The sequence below is a fragment of the Lissotriton vulgaris genome, chromosome 5, assembly GCF_964263255.1.
Source record: "Lissotriton vulgaris chromosome 5, aLisVul1.2, whole genome shotgun sequence".
In the NCBI taxonomy this organism is placed as follows: domain Eukaryota; kingdom Metazoa; phylum Chordata; class Amphibia; order Caudata; family Salamandridae; genus Lissotriton; species Lissotriton vulgaris.
The window spans coordinates 413,790,961-413,809,459 of NC_141693.1; the positions used below are offsets into that span (position 1 = coordinate 413,790,961).

At 43.1% G+C, this 18,499-nt stretch overlaps 1 protein-coding gene across 3 annotated transcripts in view; it reads left to right on the forward strand.

Moving 5' to 3' along the window:
* The first annotated feature begins 2,527 nt into the window (after positions 1-2,527).
* LOC147710984 (neuropeptide Y receptor type 4-2-like) overlaps positions 2,528-18,499 on the forward strand; it is a 156,262-nt gene continuing 140,290 nt past the window's right edge. For all 3 annotated transcript variants that reach the window (XM_086921781.1, XM_086921782.1, XM_086921780.1), the window contains exon 1: positions 2,528-3,010. The gene's annotated coding sequence lies outside the window, so the exon portion shown is untranslated. The remainder of the gene's footprint in view (positions 3,011-18,499) is intronic.

Sequence of the window (18,499 nt, forward strand, 5' to 3'; positions counted from 1 at the left end):
ATGATGCACTGGGCCAGGGACAGACTGATTTGCATATAGCCAGGTTCTGAGCTGGGATGGGGCAGTGAGATAAATAACGGTGATGGATCAAGCCCTGATCTTTGGACTGGGTAAGAGTGGTCTGTTTAACTCAGACACTCTGTTCATCACCACCCCCCTTTTTGTAAATCGTTTTTGGCCACTATAGGTGTGGCAGGGTATACTCAGACATGAGTCCCTTTCTCACTGCTCCATCAGGATTCAAGCAAGCCGGGCCGAAGAAGGCTGAAATGCCAGAAACCGGTCCGCGGTAGCTTGTCTCCTTTCTGGTGAAGAATTGGCTTGGTAGTTTAGTCTGCCCTGTTCCCATGATGCACTGAGCCAGGGACAGACTGATTTGCATATAGCCAGGTTCTGAGCTGGGATGGGGCAGTGAGATAAATAACGGTGATGGATCAAGCCCTGATCTTTGGACTGGGTAAGAGTGGTCTGTTTAACTCAGACACTCTGTTCATCACCACCCCCCTTTTTGTAAATCGTTTTTGGCCACTATAGGTGTGGCAGGGTATACTCAGACATGAGTCCCTTTCTCACTGCTCCATCAGGATTCAAGCAAGCCGGGCCGAAGAAGGCTGAAATGCCAGAAACCGGTCCCCGGTAGCTTGTCTCCTTTCTGGTGAAGAATTGGCTTGGTAGTTTATTCTGCCCTGTTCCCATGATGCACTGGGCCAGGGACAGACTGATTTGCATATAGCCAGGTTCTGAGCTGGGATGGGGCAGTGAGATAAATAACGGTGATGGATCAAGCCCTGATCTTTGGACTGGGTAAGAGTGGTCTGTTTAACTCAGACACTCTGTTCATCACCACCCCCCTTTTTGTAAATCGTTTTTGGCCACTATAGGTGTGGCAGGGTATACTCAGACATGAGTCCCTTTCTCACTGCTCCATCAGGATTCAAGCAAGCCGGGCCGAAGAAGGCTGAAATGCCAGAAACCGGTCCCCGGTAGCTTGTCTCCTTTCTGGTGAAGAATTGGCTTGGTAGTTTAGTCTGCCCTGTTCCCATGATGCACTGGGCCAGGGACAGACTGATTTGCATATAGCCAGGTTCTGAGCTGGGATGGGGCAGTGAGATAAATAACGGTGATGGATCAAGCCCTGATCTTTGGACTGGGTAAGAGTGGTCTGTTTAACTCAGACACTCTGTTCATCACCACCCCCCTTTTTGTAAATCGTTTTTGGCCACTATAGGTGTGGCAGGGTATACTCAGACATGAGTCCCTTTCTCACTGCTCCATCAGGATTCAAGCAAGCCGGGCCGAAGAAGGCTGAAATGCCAGAAACCGGTCCCCGGTAGCTTGTCTCCTTTCTGGTGAAGAATTGGCTTGGTAGTTTAGTCTGCCCTGTTCCCATGATGCACTGGGCCAGGGACAGACTGATTTGCATATAGCCAGGTTCTGAGCTGGGATGGGGGAGTGAGATAAATAACGGTGATGGATCAAGCCCTGATCTTTGGACTGGGTAAGAGTGGTCTGTTTAACTCAGACACTCTGTTCATCACCACCCCCCTTTTTGTAAATCGATTTTTTTTTAAAGGCAGCTATAATTTGGTGGCATAGGGCTCCTAATACTGCTGGGCAATGGTGCAACTGCATCTGCTGCACTATTGACAGCTATGCCCTTGTGTTGGTGTGTAGAGTTGAGGAATGAGAATCTGTCACGCTCACCATATTGTATCTTCTGGGGTGAGTCGGAAAAAAATGTCCTGAAATCCTTTGATATTCCTTGATGGCAAATTGTGAAAATCCAGATTTAAAAATCAGTCTCGTACCTCTTTTGGCCATTTCTTTCTTTTCTGTTTCTCAGAAAGAATGCAAAAATTCCAAGCACAAAAATTTGAATTTCTCAGTTGCCTACACAACACAACTGAAAATAGTCACCTTAATTTGAAGGCATAGTCAAAAGTGCCCTCGATGAATAAGGACAAAAGAACCCTTGACAACCTTAATTTCAGCAGGTGGTTTCGGTGGTTTTTTGATTGTCTGCCACATGGCGTTGTTTTCTAATCTAGAGACGAGCAAAATAACAGTAGTTTATTTATTCAATATGCGTTAAAAATGCCTAATACCTACCTTCGAGCAATTCGTATAGCGTTGAGGGCCTTCAACAGTCTGAATTGTCACACTTGGAGAGAGGTGTGATGCTTAGTCGTAGGTGTGTTGGTACTGGCATTGGCAGAGCTGGCACAGGCAATGGGCGGATGCAAGCTGCAATACCCCACTAACGAGGGCCCCAAAACTTAACTTTTCACAAATTAAGCACTGCCCCTGTGTCATTTGTTAGTCACTCGGCTCGGCTTTCTCTACAAGCCTCTCAATTTTAGATACGACGGTCGCCACAAATAATACTGCGTAAGTTTCACATTCGGTTGCTTAATTTAAACTTGCCAGCAGAGGGCGCAACAACTCCCTGCAAAAAACGCCGGTAATTGCAGCAAACTCAGGCAGCGGTTTACTTTTTGCTTCTTTTCACGCACTGTTGATCAGACAACCCATATGAGGTCGATTGTTCTGCTCTTGGTAGCGCCAGCAGAAACCGCTCCAAACAGGTAACCCTGCAACTGTGGAAACCGAAGCTGAGCGACGGAAGAAATTAAAACTCATATCCATAACCACAGAGAGCAGGAAGGCACCTCCAGGATGTAGCTGAACGGAGTACAAAGCATCATACAACAGAGGGTTACAAAAACAGCTCCAGGAAACCAGCCATCGAGGTACAAGAATAAGCAGAGTGGCTGGAAACACTGACAGGATCCCGGCTGCTGCGGAGAGCGTGCAGCCAGTGGATGGAGCACCCGAGGCGCCCAACCATTCCAGCCGAGAGTACGGGAAGGCAACTAAAAGAAACAACACCGAAAGAAAACTGCGCGGTTTTGGAACCGACGAGACACGGACAGCAGCGTGTTGCTCCAGAGATTTCCACGGTGCAGGGGACACATCTGGAGCCAGTGACTGAAACTCATTTCCAGCACAGGTAAGCACTATCCCCTATCTATAGTCAATCAACCACAGAAATCTACGATGGGCGGCAAACTGATTCACGAGGTTAAGTCCACCCAGTACTGAGATTATGTTCGTGAATGTGCACTTTGCAATCTAACTAAGCATGTTCTTCTTTGCTACGTTAAAACGTCATTTATATAGCACTTACTACCCCTGACCAGGCGTTGAAAAAATATGAACGCAAGACATCTATCTATCTATCTATCTATCTATCTATCTATCTATCTATCTATCTATCTATCTATCTATCTATCTATCTATCTATCTATCTATCTATCTATCTATCTATCTATCTATCTATCTATCTGTTATTGTATGCATAGCAGGGGACAGCAAGTCATCTGAAAAGCACACGACTTAGAAAAGGTTCACACCCTCAAATAACTTGATGCATTGCTTTATTCAACTCTAAACACCAGTTTTGAACACTTAGAAACTTCGCATTGGTGCACATCGCAAAGTGTTTTCAATTTACAAACACATGCAATTCAATTGTTTATTTATTTCATGTATTTATTTATTTGTATAGCGCAACTAATGACCGAAGGTGTCTAGGCGCATTGTGCGTATGTGACGCGCTCCACCCACTAATGATAACTGTATTATGCAATGGAGATTTTGGAGCGCGTAACACACGGCGTTTCCCACGGTGCCCTGTGGCTGTTGGTCGACAAAATCCTTTAGCAGCGTTGTTCCACAGAGAAGGCGCTCCCTCGCCACAGAGAGTGTGCTCCCGTATACACTCTGACCCAGCCCCCGTTCCTAATCTTAATTAACGTGGGCTACCAAAACCTGAGAGCAGTGCGTGTTTATTAGGGTTTTATTTTGTGGTGGGCAGTGTCATTCTCATTGTGCCTATTCCCGCCTGACTGCTGGTCATGGGTAATCACCACAAATATCCGTGTAAGTGTGGTGTGGGGAACACTGCTGTGGCTTGCAACCAATCCGCGTGGGTCTGCCGAATTGTGGGATGCCTGTTGATTCAAAGGCTGTTTTACTGGTATGTGATATAGGCTCCAGGTTGGGTTGATACTTTGGCTGTTCACTCACTGGTCTGTGTTGAGATAGGTACGTCTGTCCTCCCAACAGTTCTGATATCGTGGGCCTCCATTTGCCCAGGTGCCCCCCCCCCCCCCCAAAAAAAAAGGTGGGCAGTATTGCCTCAGTGTGTGTGGTTTGTGCTGTGATTATCTGTGGGACAGATTATACAGTAGTGTGTTGTGGTCATGTGGTTGGTGATTTATCCTGGTGTGTGTTTCCTTTTGTGGTTTGTGTGTAAAAGCATGGTTTTATATGTGTTGCACTGTGGTGTTATTTGAAATGTTTAGTGTTAAGTGACTTCTGGTATTTTTGATATGATGTTGAATGCTGCGTGTAGTAAGATATTTTGATGTGTTGTGAGGAGATGTATCACATTAAATAATCTACTGTACTGATACTTCATGGTGGCACATGATCTGGATTGATGTGGATTGATGTGGCTATGTGCCGCTAGGAGTGCCTTTAATCCTTAGTGTATTGTTTTCTGGCTTATGGCATGATGGGGACTCCTGTAGTATGGTGTTCTATGATGGGATCGTTGCAGTATGGTATATAGGAGTGGAGCTGGGTTGGGTAGTGTGGAACTGTGCTGGGGTGTAGGGTGTTTTGTGTGTGGGTTATTCTCTGTATCATTTGGTTTTGGATGGTTTAGTGCTTTGCAGTGGTCACATAGCGTGGCGTAGAGTTGCTAGGGATATGGCAATGCTTTGCATTGTGGTGTGGCATAGTGTTATTGGAAAGCATATTGGCTGTATTATATTGTGTGTTTTGGCCTACTTTTTGGTGGAAGATGTATATTTTGAGTGGTAGACTGCTGATGTGATGCTTATTTTGCGGTGTAAGGGTTTGGTGTTGCGTGGCTGTTTGGTGGTGTGGCACAGAGTGTCCCGAAGGCTGCACAGTGTCATATAAAATGTGCATGATAGTGTTTTACGGTGTGGTGAGGGCTCCTGTCATTTAATTAGCTGTGATTTGACGTGTTCATTTAATTTCACAGTCTACCTGCCCACCCACAAGGTCTTTTTGTTGCCAAAGGAACTATATAAACCATCGTGGAGCGTGGATCGAGGAGGAGGAATGTGTTGTGAAGTGGTATTATGCGCTGTGCTCTGCTGCTGCAACATCCTGCAGTAGTGAGTCCAGTAATGTGTGTGCATTACTATGGTTTGTTTGCAAACTCTTGTGCCATTTCACATGTTCTCAGGTTGAGTAGTGCCAGTGGGTGTTGTGTTACTGGGTGTATTTTTTACTGTGTTTGTGTTTCTCTGTTCAGAAGTATTTTTGCCCTCTCTTATTTATCAGACTCTCTATGTTTAAATGTTGACTACTACTGTGCTGCTCCCTTTTTCCAAGTTTATAAACAATAAGAACAATGTAGTCTGAACGCAAATTGACTAATCTGTGTCACATGATAAGAAAGTTTGCAGCACACAGGAATCAACAATCATCAGAATAGCAGGGTACCTTTAAATCCCCCATACCAAGTGATCCAGTTCCTCTTTCTCCCAGATCAAAAATATATGTTCTCTTCTTAAGCCTATAAATAAAAGAACTATCGATCATCAGCATTTCCCAGCCTGATGCACGTGAGAACCTTAGTCACCAGATATTGAATCCCAGGACATGAAAAGGAGCTTGAATTACTACATATACATTTTTGTTTGATTAATCAACCTAGTTTAAACATTGTGCTGTCCATAACATACCCAATATCAATAATTCAATGTAATTCAATCGTTCAGAAGTCTTATATATAAGTTATGATTCCAACTTTATTCATTATTTCAAAAAAGCTTATTCTATTCAGCCCAGCCAACATGTTCAGTCCCTTGGGAATTCATCAGTGTTGAGCATTGCATCAATGTCAAATTTCTGAATAGTGTATCATCTTCTCCCCAATGCAGTATCTTCATGAGGAACTGGTCATGGCCGTGGTTGGTATAATACCCCCTGTTCTATCTTTCTCCTATGTGCTCCAATCTCGAAATCTTTCAAAAAAAGAGAGTTTCCCATAAAAACCATAAAGGACTGGGTAATACAAGCAATAAACAAAGAAAATTCCTTTCTGTGTTATTCAATCCAACTATATTCGAGACCTACTCAGACAGTTTAAGTAGCGAGCTAAACATGTACAATTTCCACAAATACACATAAAAATGCATTTATCTTGATTTTATTGTCCTTAAAAGACAGGCTTTGTGCCTTATTTCACATTTTTTTATATGCAGGGTATCAAACAGTACATTTAATTTTCACAATGCTTCCATTATAACAAGTCACTATCTCCTTACATATCAATCTGTGAAAAATACAGATTTAAAAACAAATAAAACAACATTAATTAAAAAAGAAGTCCTTATGTCGACACGTTTCGGACTTCTTTTTTAACTAATGTTGTTTTATTTGTTTTTAAATCTGTATTTTGCAGTGATTGATATGTAAGGAGATAGTGACTTGTTATAATGGAAGCATTGTGAAAATTAAATGTACTGTTTGATACCCTGCATATAAAAAATTGTGAAATAAGGCACTTAGCCTGTTTTTTAAGGACAATCAAATCAAGATGAATGCATTTTTATGTGTAATTGTGGAAATTTTATATGTTTAGCTCTCTACTTAAACTGTCTGAGTAGGTTTCGAATATAGTTGGATTGAATAACACAGAAAGGAATTTTCTTTGTTTATTGCCAATCTCGAAATGCCATGAGGCTTCGTGGCATTTCAAGATTGGAGCACATAGGAGATAGATTGAACAGGGGGGTATTATACCACCCATGGCCATGACTAGTTCCTCATGAAGATACTTGGCTTGGGAGAAGATTATAAACTATTCAAAAATTTGACATTGATGAAATACACAACCCTGATGAAGTCCTGAGGGACGAAACGCGTTGGCTGGGCTAAATGGAATAAGCTTTTTTTGAAATAATGAATAAAGTTGGAATCAGAACTTATATACAAGATCCTGAATGATTGAATGCCATAGAATTATCGATATTGGATATGCTGTGGAAAGCACTATGTTTAACGTACGTTGATTAATCGAACAAAAATGTATATATAATAATTCACGCTCCTTTTCAATTTTTGAAATTGTTGTTCATGGATTGTGGTATCTAAGCAGTGGGGTCAAGAAAAGTGGAGTGCACCTGAATTGTAGATAGCAATACCTATATACTAGTGCACCATTAATGCCCACACTACTGATGCTTATAATTTTGACTCCCCAGAACATGTCCTTCCACAAAGTGCGGTTTGTGTAAGACAGTTTACTTTTTGGGTCCTGGTGACAAATATGTGGTGTTTGACACCTCTAAAGATTTACTTTAAAAAAAGGCAAGTTTAGTTCATATCTATCTATCTATCTATCTATCTATCTATCTATCTATCTATCTATCTATCTATCTATCTATCTATCTATCTATCTATCTATCTGTCTGTCTGTCTGTCTGTCTGTCTGTCTGTCTGTCTGTCTGTCTGTCTGTCTGTCTGTCTGTCTGTCTGTCTGTCTGCCTGTCGAGGTCCCTAAAACATCAGTGAGGGGTATTTACATTACAATCCAAAATATTTTTTCCTTTAAAAAAAATGATTTGCCTTTCTGATCCATAGCATAAGCACCACCAAATGACATGCACCACCTAATGACACCTTGAAACATCTTGTGGCTAAATGGCAGATGTCCCAGCATTCTGATGATATTAGAAGATACATTTAGTGTTAGCCACACTGTAGACACCCACTCTAACAAACTACGGTAGAGAGAGAGAATGAGGCAGGTGATATCTGCTCATGGGCTCCAGGAGTGTGAGGGGAAGGGGTTTCAAAAGATTAGTGTCCACACAAACATTGTTACCTGGTCCCTGGACATGGTCCAGGAATTTGGTGGGTCTCGTCCATATGAGTTTTGCAGCCCGGTCCTTGGGCAAGCTTGGAGCATGTCATGAAACCCCCTTAAACCCTCAATCTCTGGTCAGTGATAGGCTCTAAAGGGTAAGAGCAGTTCCATATTTTCATCCTCTTCCTGGTCCGGTTCATAACTGGAGGTGAAGAAGGGATAGGGAAGCAACGATTCATGCATACCAGCCAAAAAGAAACTCACTTTTCAATACATTTTTTACTCGCATGTGTCTACGACCTAAACTCGGGGCATGACAGTGTAATGTTCTTTTTTCTTCAACATTTCAAACAATACTTTAGAGATGAACATCACAATTTTCTTGCCAGTTTGATGTTAATCAATGGAATACTTTTTACTGTGTGCTTGAGAAAAAGATTGTCATCATTTTTGAGTGGGAAAAAAAATGTTCATCTCATAACATTTGACCTCTCTTGACCAATTTGTAGTACACTTTGTAAACTATTTTAGTTGGCCAAATGTAACTCAAAAGGTGCGTTTGTTATGTGTTATGCGGGACCATAACTACAGAGTCGCCTCACTGACTATATAGAAAAAAGGGACTATATCAAAATAGGTTTAAAAAGCAAGTCCTTTTCCGAGGTGATACTTTTATCTTGTTAATAAAATTATTATACTTGCAAGGTAATTTTTTTTTTCTAATTTTTCAACAAATTAAATTACTGTATTTCCCTTAGTGTAAAGAGGATTCTAAAACTATTTAAAGTTATTTAACAAAAACGTTGAAAATAAAATAAATTAAGTGCTCCATAAATGGCAGTGAGGCAAATATAGAACAGGCAGATTTAACAATACCGCAATTCTGTGATTTAATGCTGAAATGTTTAAAGTTTTGGGACTCTGTAATTTGTGTGGGTTTTAAAATTCGCAGTCGATTTTGGTTCTCTTTCCCTTCCTTAAACATACTTCATAGTGTACTTTCTAAAATTTCTTTTATTGTAATGTAGCTCTAATGATCTTCTTTGTATAGCACTATTTTTAGTCGATTTGTCTTTGTTCTCGATTTCCTGATATTGCTGGAAATGTCATTGTAAGTGAAAGGTGAACATAAAACCCTCAGGAATTTCAAAAGACGTTTGTTCCTTCCGTTTTTAGGTTTGTCTTTACGAATGCCAGAAGGTGACATTAAAGTCACAGAGATTATATGAACTGCAATTTGAAAAGGGCAAATGATGACTTTGCAATTGACGATATTGCCAGCATCATGCGTCTGGAATGAACTTAAATTTACTAACAGTAATCCCCTGGTAGAAAACCAATCCAATCTTCGCAAAAACTATTTGAGCAAGGAAGTACATTACTAAATCATGACAAAGTTCAGGGACTCTCTTGTGTTTTAGACATCCCACAAAAAACGTCACTGCCTAAGGAGCTCTCAGGGCCATTTAGTCCCTGTGTGAGGCTCTCCAGCCTTGCAGGCCAGAGAAGGTGCAAAGCATTTCACACATGATCAATTTAGAGAACTCAACCTGCTAGTTGGGACTCTCTAAGCCTACTGTTGAATCAACCACTGGTTTTCACCGAGCCTACTATGCAGTGACTCCGAAATTAAGAGAGTTCCCCTCTTTAGCCAAAAGAGACAGGGTACATTAGACAATCTTAAGAACAAGTTCCCTTTTGTACTATCACATCAACGGGAAATCCAGTGAGTATGCACTAAAAGATGTAAAATGTAATAGAATAATGCTAAATATAATTAACCAACCACTATCTCCTGTTCTTATTCCGAAATATTAATAGACAGCCATATACAAAAAATATTTATGTTTAAAATTATAGACATACACTATAGACAATTGTTGACCATCCTATACAAATTCACCTGTTCACAGAAATTCATCAATTGAGCTTTACATACTAAACATTAATACAGAGTGTCAATCCATAGATTATTAAAAAAAACTTCATTAGAATAAAAAAAAAACAAATACAAACAAAACAAATACTGATCCTTTAAAGGTTAAAACTTTGCCATATTAGTCACCAGTCCTATTTCTTTTTTTTCTAATGAAGATTTTTTATAATCTATGGAGGATTGACACACTATTATGCAGTGGCAACACTACTATCCAGTGGCAGCACCAGGCGGTTCTTCTTTATGATCCATGAGATGTAGAGCGGATGACATTTTTTCGATGTGGTTGCAATTTCTCTGTATTTTTATACTAACTCACTTCAAAAGTGAGAGTTTGTCTTTGCGAAACAAGTAATCAATGGCTCTGATGCGAAAGGAGTTGTCTCTCCAAGTAACGGGGTCGGAGGGTGGGCAACAAAAAATTGCTCAACCTGCAACCACCATGCCTCGCAGGCTTGCACCTGCCCTCAACAGAACGGATCAATCTGTGCTTTGAATTGCTTACATGATGGCTAGTGGGCTGCCAGTTTACTGGTTTCCACCGGTGGATCCAGTTGAGACTCTGACAATGGAAACAATACAAACCACACTTTTGCTGAACCTCTATCCCCCACAATTTTCGGTAGGAGTCCTGCTCTGCCAATCTTTAAATCACTCATTTGTCTCTAGATGGTGATGTATATATGTTTTAGGAAACATGTCAAAGGAGCAGTCTATATGAAAGTAACTGTAAATGTTTCTTAGACAACATTTTTTATTTATGTGTGGAACACTGATAGAGGAGACAGTATTATAATGAAGGGAAGCAAAAAGATGTCTAATTGCCTTAAAGTGGAGACATTTTTTGTTTTCCATCCTTGGATGCAATTTGTGCCACCTAAACTAAGAACCGGATCAGTTAGCTCGTAAAAAGCTGAGATGTGTGCTGGAATCTGATTGTCCCATGCAGCAGCGTGCTTACTTCGGTATCCCTACACATAAAATAAAAAACGTTTTCCACTCTGAAACATTTGCTGGTGAAGTGACTTCCCCATTTTGCAATACTTATTTACATTAACAAGATCATCTGTACAGCAACCATTATCAAATCTATGTCATCCCTTTATTCCAAAAACTCACTCCCTTCCACTCCAAGAACATCACTGCCGCAGCCGATTTTTCACCCTGGGCATCTGATGTTTTGACTCTGCAAGGGCTGAAGGCCTGCGAATCATGTTTAAAAATACACAGATTTTTAATGTAAAATGCCATTACTATTCATCTGAAATGTCAGCCTTGTCCACACAGATACAGTTGTACAGAGTGTACTTATGTGTTTTTAGAAGTGAAAAAAGGTAATCTTAAGGTTCAACAATACAATGGAACTTTTAGATGTGAATGTTTTCTGCAGCCATTTTGTAGGGCGTATTCCGAATAAGTAAGACGGAGTAAAACACTAATTTGCTATTATAGGAAAGATGTAGCATAACCAAATGTGATGCCTATAATTACAGTGGTGTGAACAGACTAGTAGTAATGTCCACTTTACCTATAATGATTCTACTAGCTAGGGATATTAAATAGATCTCTCTAAACTCAGCTGAGTCTTGTTAGAGGGCATTTACTTTCTCGAATTGAGTTATTGTCACTTCAGAGCTGTTTGCACCTCTCTACATCCAGAGCAAACTTCTAGCAGACCATATGGAATCCACAGAAAGGTCAGCATGGGTAGGGCAGATTAAACTCCAGGCTTTCTTAATCTCAAAACCCAGGTGAATACTTCCATTTCCATGGAGGGAGAGAAGTTCTTTTAAAGATACAGCAAGAAACATTTGATAATGTTGCATATAGAACTCTGGGACAGCATTTTACTAGAAAGCGTATTGCTGACATAGGTACTGGATCACACTGAATTTAAATGTGGGAGGAATAAGTCTGTGAATGTTAGACTCATTCACAGAGGGGGTCATTATCAATAGCTGAATGGTTTTACACATAAAAAGACCCCACTTGGTCCATCCAAAGGGGTGAACGGGCCTTTAAGAGTTCAGAAGGATTTCCAGCTGCACCATAGAAACTTTGCTATCTGCCTGAAAAAAGCCCAGGGAGAGAACTGTCTCCAGCCATGTCTCGAAATTGTGCTTCCTATGAACTTTCTCTAGGACTAATGCCACTGGTCCCCCGCTTGTCTGAAGATCTACTGAGGTCCAGGACCTGCTTTTGAAATCGACTTGCTTGTAGGAACTTCCCTTATGTGACTGGAGGGTGCATTACATCACGCTGGTAGACTGAAGCTTTTGCTGCTGCGGGCAGTCCAAGGTGACCAATTTGTTGTGTGCATAAAGCAGCGAACCCCAATGAATGAAAACATGAGCTGGGATCTGTAGAATCAAATTTGATGATTTTTTTATAAAGGTATTTTTCAACAAAAAACATAATCTGTGAAGTTGGGTAATTCTGCTTCAAGTCAACAGAACGCGGAGATTTTTTTCCTTTTTAAGCACATTTGTATTTCAATAGACATTTTCAAGCGAACAAGCTAATGGGATTTTTTTTTGCATCCATTCAGTGCCAAAAATAAAGGCACAGCTGCATTCTCTTTTGAGGAATGAACTAGTTGGTTTTGCAGCGTGAACATGACTTTACCATCAAGTAACTTACATTAGTTTTGCCTATAATGTGGCCCCACACAATATCTGCTTTATATATGCACGTGTTGCATATGTGTAGACCTGATGAAAGCCAGCCTGCTTGGGCCCTGCTTTCGAGTGTGAACCAGTAGCTAATTTCAGAAACAATTTTCTTTTAGGGATCAGTTTTCTTCGGCTTTTTGGTGATTCCTCATGTCAAGAACTTGAACACTCTCTCAATGATTAATAATCTAATTGCCCTCGCACGCAGAAATAATTTTAAATGAAGATATTGTTCTTTTGTTAACTGATTGCTTGTGCAGTTGTGACAATAATGCTTGCCTGTTTCTCCTAACTGGTCACCCATTCGCTATTATTTAAGAATAATTAATATTTCAATAATCCAATTGAAAATATAATCCATATTCATCAGCCTCATCAGCCAACAATCCCTCCGGCCATGTGTTTCATGTAATCAATCAATCAATCAGTGACACTTGTAAAGCGCGCTACATACCCGTAGGGTCTCAAGGCGCTGGGGGGGGGGGGGGGTGCCGCTACTGCTCGAACAGCCAGGTCTTCAGCTTCTTCCTGAAGGAGAGGTGGTCTTGGGTCAGGCGCAGGTCGGATGGGAGGGAGTTCCAGGTCTTGGCGGCCAGGTAGGAGAAGGACCTTCCTCCTGTGGTTGCTCTTCGGATGCGGGGGACGGCGGCGAGGGCGTGGTTGGCTGATCGGAGGTGGCGTTTGGGAGCGTAGAAGTTGACTCGGCTGTTGAGGTAGCTCGGGCCTTGGTCGTGTAGGGCTTTGTGTGCGTGGGTGAGGAGGCGGAAGGTGATTCTCTTGTTGATGGGGAGCCAGTGAAGGTCTCTCAGATGTCCGGAGATGTGGCTGGATCGTGGGATGTCGAGGATGAGTCTGGCTGAGGCGTTTTGGATCCGCTGGAGTCTCTTCTGGAGCTTGGCGGTGGTCCCGGCGTAGAGGGCGTTGCCGTAGTCCAGTCGGCTGGTGACGAGGGCCTGGGTGACGGTCTTCCTGGTCTCTGTGGGGATCCACCAGAAGATCTTCCGTAGCATGCGTAGGATGTTGAAGCACGCCGAGGAGACGCTGTTGACTTGCCTGGTCATGGAGAGGGAGGAGTCCAGGATGAAGCCCAGGTTACGTGCATGGTCTGTCGGTTTGGGTGCGGTGCCCAGGGCGGGAGGCCACCAGGAGTCGTCCCAGGCGGAGGGAGAGGAGCCCAGGATGAGGACCTCCGTCTTGTCCGAGTTCAGTTTCAGGCGGCTGGTCGTCATCCACTCGGCTACCTCTTTCATCCCTTCGTGTAGGTTGGCTCTGGCGGCGGCGGGGTTGTTGGTCAGGGAGAGGATCAGCTGGGTGTCGTCGGCGTAGGAGATGATGCTGAGGTGGTGTTTGCGTACGATGGCCGCGAGGGGGCTCATGTAGACGTTGAAGAGGGTGGGGCTCAGGGATGATCCTTGGGGGACGCCGCAGATGACTTCGGAGGCCTCTGACTTGTACGGTGGTAGGCGGACTCGCTGTGTTCTTCCGTCGAGGAAGGAGATGATCCATTCCAGCGCCTTGTCCTGGATGCCGATGTTGCTGAGGCGCCGTATTAGGGTGCGGTGGCAGACCGTGTCGAATGCCGCGGAGAGGTCTAGGAGGATGAGGGCCGCTGTTTCTCCATTGTCCATCAGGGCTCGGATGTCATCGGTGGCGGCGATGAGGGCGGTCTCGGTGCTGTGTTTGGCTCGGAAGCCGGACTGTGAGGGGTCGAGGGATCCGTTCGTCTCGAGGAAGGCGGCCATCTGCTTGTTGACGGTCTTCTCGATGACTTTGGCTGGAAACGGGAGAAGCGAGATGGGGCGGTAATTCTTGAGGTCGGTGGGGTCCGCTGTTGGTTTCTTGAGTAGAGCGCTGAGTTCGGCGTGTTTCCAGCTCTCGGGGAAGATGGCGGTGTCGAAGGATGTGTTGATGATGTCTCGCAGGTGGGGTGCGATGACTGCGAGTGCGATGTAATGCGTTACACTTCCTCAGGGATAGATGCAGATGATTACAAATGACCTTAGCAATGACTCAGATGTAAAGGGGGAACCATTGGAGATTCAGTTTGCCAGTGTGGGTTCACTCTACTAAAATCATCAACTGGCTGGAAGAGAGCATTGTATCCACTTAGTGAACACCTACCATGAGACACAGCGCGCTCATGCTTGGATCCACGGTAAAATACTCATACCTGAGCCCTGACACTTAAAGAGACTTTATCCAGTGAACAGTGGGCGGGTTAAAAGAAGAAGAGGAATGCCAAGGTTAAAAATAGGGCAGAGTTTAACAGGACAGTTATATTATGACTGCCAGGCATCATCAAAAATAAACATTGTATTACCCATATTGAAAGGGCTCGTAACCGCTCTTGTAATATACAATATTAACAATGAGCTATTAATAGACATCTTTTATTTACTAACCTTAAGAAAAATTGAATTTTTAGTGTAAGTATATAAACAATACATATATTCACACACTCAGTGTGCACTCAGTGGGGATTGAACGAGAGTTAACCACTCTCCATCCGGACCGCAGTGACTGGCGAAACTGAGGGCTATGTGGGGTTGCAGTAGATAGAGGTCAAGGAAGGGCACTGGGACCCCTCTGAAAGACCAGATGCAATGTGGTCACTTCCTGAGGGGGGCGGGAACCCAAGGGAGGAAGGGGAGGGGAGAAGGAAAAGGAGGAACAAGGGCAATAGTTAGGCAGCGTTGAGGCTAGAGGATGTGGTGTGCTGTCTATAAATAAAGGGTCTTACCTATTGCCCCTTGCATGGTTCCTCATTCCTGGAAAAGAATGAAACAAGTTAGGAAACGTAAGTCGTGAATGAATAGGATTTGGTTTAAACTCCTTGAGAAAAGTGTGTGCTGCGTAACACACCCGTGAGTGTGAATGACTGTAGGTCAGTGCACCTGACCTTAGGGTTTTAATACAAAGGTAGAAGCAGGTACAATCTCTCTTACACTGGCTCCAGCACCTTCAGTTGGAGAGTCCTCTACAAATCTATGCACTTTTCTCATATGGGACAAATTGTACTTTTATTATAGGTACATAGCTCAGGAGTCAGGATACTTTACTGAATGGAAGAAATAAAGGTGCTGATCGCTCAAAGACTATGGAGAAAGTAGACATGTTTGTGGTGGGAAGGAAGCATGGACCTGGATGCAAGGGCAAGTGCTGTGTTGGTGAAGTCCATTTGGTTGAACCCCAGTTATAGAGAACTGCGCATGTTGTGTATAGTGCGATAAGGATTTATCCTGGTTGTCCGCTTTAGAGAAGTAGTCAAAGGTGGACGTGGAGCTGTATTTCAAGGACACGAAGGGGTAAGTGAAAAGATTTTGTCTGACGATAACAAAATTGGAAAATAGAAGTGAGTTCAGCTCTTGAGCTGTATTTGATAGTCAAGAGGAATGAAAGGATTGATGGAGAAATAGGTTGGCCAAACTAGGATGAAAGGATTGATGGAAGACAGGTTGGGTGAACAAGGATGAAAGGATTGATGGAAGAATAGTTTGGCTGAACTAGGATGAAAGGATTGATGGAAGACAGGTTGGCTGAGCAAGAATGAAAGGATTGGTGGAAGAACCGGTTGTCTAAACAATGGCCGAGAGGGATGTGTAAGGAAAGATTAGAGAATAAGACACCATGAGTGTGGGATCGTCACTAAAAGAATCATAGTCTTGTAAAGATGGTGAAGGTGTTTGCCTGCTTGTATGTGTCTGATAATTAAGATAAGTGGTTTGCAGTGATGTAAGTAGAGACAGTTTGTAGGTACTGAGGAAGTCATCACATTTTGCCATTTCTTCAAGTAGTTACACATATTTGAGGCTACACTACAGTGGCTACTAAGGGCAAATGATAAGATGCTTTGGATACTGTGTCCAGTCCATTGCTAACCAAGATATACAAGTCTATGATATATACAATAGCATAGATTAAAAGGGCAAAGTGCAATTGTTAAACACAATTCAGGTACGGTACATGGATTCAGATTAAAATGTCTTTCTAAAGACAGGCATGAGGCCTGAAGGTTGTGGGTCTTGGGTAAAAGGGAAAATACAACGATCAAGCACATGAATAGCTAGCCACCGGGTTGTGGTCCATTATGAGGGACACACTTTAAAAAGTTTGGTTGAAGAATATGTTTGAGAGGTAATCGGAGGGTCAATTTTATAGAATGGGTGTTGGCTAGAACTGGGCTAAATTTAACTTAAGCTAGCACCATTCACTTAATTTAGTGAATTTTCAAATATTCAACATTACACCATTCATTACGTTACATCACATAATTACGTACCATTCACAGTAACATTTTACCCCGAGTGCTTGGGAATAATGTGGACAACCAGAATGCAAGTGCTGTTACTTGTGCCACTTGTGATTTTCTCACTATTTTTTTTTTCCAAGACCTTTATTGTAGCGTTAAACATTACACAGCTTCTGGCCTACAACCTTTCGGGCCGGCCGCAACACTTCTTCATGTTGTGCAGTAGTTCCTGGAGTACACAGCCCCTGTGCCGTCAACCCCGGGGTACGGCGGCGTTATAAATCAGCGTGTGCATGTGGTTCAGGTTCAGAAAGCGGATTAGTGTAGGTCCGATTTTATATTTTATAACTTTAAACAGTATTTTCCTTTCAAAATCTTTTTCATTTTAGAAGTACAAACAGAAAAAAAAGAAAAAAATCCCCAATCACGGTCATCAAGTTACAGCATAATCGAGTCTGTTGCAGCACCAATGATGCATTGACAGTACAGCGTGTTCCATGCGTACAAAAGCCACTGAGAAGTCAATTTTATTCTATATCTTCTGAGCTAGTCTGTGTGGTGTGCGGAGGCTCGCAGATGTTTCCCCTAAAGTCATTCCAGCGTGTCCATATTTCTAACCTTTTCCGAGGGCACCCTCTTGCGACGTACACAGTCTTTTCTTGAAGCATACACCAGTCCATGTCGCTTTGCCAGTCTATCAGTTTTGGTGGATTAGGTTTACCCCACAATCTGGCAATGTTCCTTTTTGCCACCATCTGTCCAAGCGTCACCCACATCTTCCCTTTTGGAGACTGGTCTGTAGGCTCCCAGATGTTCAGGAGACACCTCTTGGCCTCTGGACGTACCTCCCCCTCCCACACCTCCTGCATACACTGCACCACCCGTCTCCAGTACCTTTGCACCTTTGGGCAACCCCATAGTATATGGAAAAAGGTGCCCGTTCCACCACACCCCCTCCTGCAGAGTCCCTCACCACCCCTCCCCATCATTTGTAATCTTGTACATGAAATATGTATTCTGTGCAATATTTTCAGTTGGATAAGTCGTAGTCGGGCTGATATCGCCACCTCCCGAGGGGAGGTAAGAGCATATGTCCATTCTTCTTCATCTATCTCCAACCCGTCAGCGACCCATTTCTCTTTTAGAGGAAGGAGCATGTCAGGGGGTTATTGATTATTTTTTTATATGTGAGAGAGATGGCGTGTTCTGTCTTGTGTCCATCGAGTAGTCTGTCTTCGAGTGGGGAGATTTGTGGTAATCTAGTCTCTGGTGGAATGTTCGCCTGCAGGGAGTGTCGCACTTGCATGCATCTAAAGAATTCGGTTTGTGCCAGTTCATATGTGTCTTGTAAGTGGGCGAACATGTGGATCCCTTTAGGGCCCCAGATGTCTTTGATTTGGGAGATGCCAATCAGGTCCCAGTTCCGGAACCCCTTAGTGTGCCCCAAGTTACCCAGTTTTTCGGAGGCCCAAAGTGGTGTGGCCATTGTGAGGACGTCCGACCATCCGAGTTTCTTCTGTGCAATATGCCATATCTGTACAGAGTGTTGTGTAGGTCCAGTGAGGTGGTGCTTGCCCAGTTTGGAGTAGAGTGCAACCTCATAGTTTCCCCCAGGGAGCAACCATCTGTCCATCCCGTTGCCGGGATCATTGCCGTCACTGTACGTCCCCTGGTTGAAGCCGGCTTAGTGGTGGTTTTAGGTTTCGTTCATACAGCAGAGCCTTATC